Consider the following 1,386-nt stretch of genomic DNA (forward strand, 5'->3'; position numbering starts at 1 on the left):
CTGCCAGTTGCTGGTGGTGAAGGTTAAGGGGTGAGTTGGGTATCTCTCCCTCATCCATGGCCTTATGGGAGATATGTGGTAGGGCCACATCTCCCACAACATATCCTCGGATTAACTTACAACTCACACAATGTGTAGGACACACTCTCCCAGGTACAAAAGCTGGCTCAGGGTGAGCTTAGCTCTCCTGCTTTCCTGACTCCAGACCAGCTCTCTCACAATATCCAGGTGAGAAGTAGGGTCAGTTCTGCCCAGCCCTCAGAAAGAAATATGTTCCTGGGCAGTGATCTAGACCAGAGACAACCTCCTGGCCTTTGGTGGTAACAGACCCCTGCTGCTGCAGGGTCATGGACCCAGACATGGTAGCAGCACAGGCCAGAACCCCAGCATTGTCCTAGGTGGCATCACCAACTACTAACATACTACTGTTTCTCATTATTTTCTAGTCTCCAGTGCTGCCTCTTTATTGTGCCCACATCCTTCTGATTTTCTTTCATTTCCATTTCTGCACCACTTACTTGTTCCTCTTACTGGTGTCCAGTGTCTCTGAATGTCTGGGGTCATATCATGAGTGGTCTCAGAAGTGCTATGCCCTGATCAAGCATTATGGTACCAGGCAGAGGTCATCTTTGGCATGATCTACTCCCTCAGGCCTGTAAGGTGCTAGTATTGGTGTTTATTTCAGACTAGTTCCCTGTCTTGGCCCCATTGCATGTGTCTGGCTATTGTCTCCGGCTCACACCTTGCCTGGTACACCAGAATGGGCCCTTGAAAGGGCCATCTGTCTCAAGGTTACACCTGACAGGAGCCAGTGGTCTCAGGCAGAATTCTTCTAATCTTTGGCTTGCTCCCTATCCTGGACCTGCCTGTTTCTGGACTGGCGATCATATTAGGCTTGCTTTTGTCAGGAAAGATTAGGCTACTAATCATTCAAATGTTCACTGGTCAGACCACTGAGCATAGACATAGCCTCTCTCCTCTCTGTCACCTACTGATGCACATGTGACACAGCAGCCACACCTGAAATGCCTTTAGAAGCAGGTCAGTGATGGATTTTATCTTATAAGTTTAAGTAAGCCCTAAGGTGCTCTAGATCTGAGTGTTTATAACAGTAATGGAATCCAAACTAGAACAAGCAACATTCAGCTTTCTCTGTTTCAGAATATAGACACAATGTAACAAGCTGTGATCCTGCTGCTATGGTGTGACATAATGGACTGTAGCCCCTTATACTGTGAGCCAAAAGAAACCCTTCCTCCCTTAAGTTATTCTGTCAGTTACTTAATCTTAGGAATTAAAAAGGTGCCTAATAAGTGTGCCAAGCACTTGAGCATTTTACCTAAGTTTAATTATTTGAATTTAATTTAATATTTTATTACAATGTAT

General features: G+C 45.5%; 1 non-coding gene across 1 annotated transcript; it reads right to left on the bottom strand.

Annotated features, from left to right (window-relative positions):
• Positions 1-910: 910 nt before the first annotated feature.
• LOC114638572 lies at positions 911-1,042 on the bottom strand. Its single transcript, XR_003713900.1, has one exon. It is a non-coding gene; the product is annotated as a small nucleolar RNA SNORA17 (small nucleolar RNA).
• Positions 1,043-1,386: the final 344 nt, after the last annotated feature.

This window comes from Grammomys surdaster, unplaced genomic scaffold (assembly GCF_004785775.1).
Source record: "Grammomys surdaster isolate TR1022 unplaced genomic scaffold, NIH_TR_1.0 125606, whole genome shotgun sequence".
NCBI lineage: Eukaryota > Metazoa > Chordata > Mammalia > Rodentia > Muridae > Grammomys > Grammomys surdaster.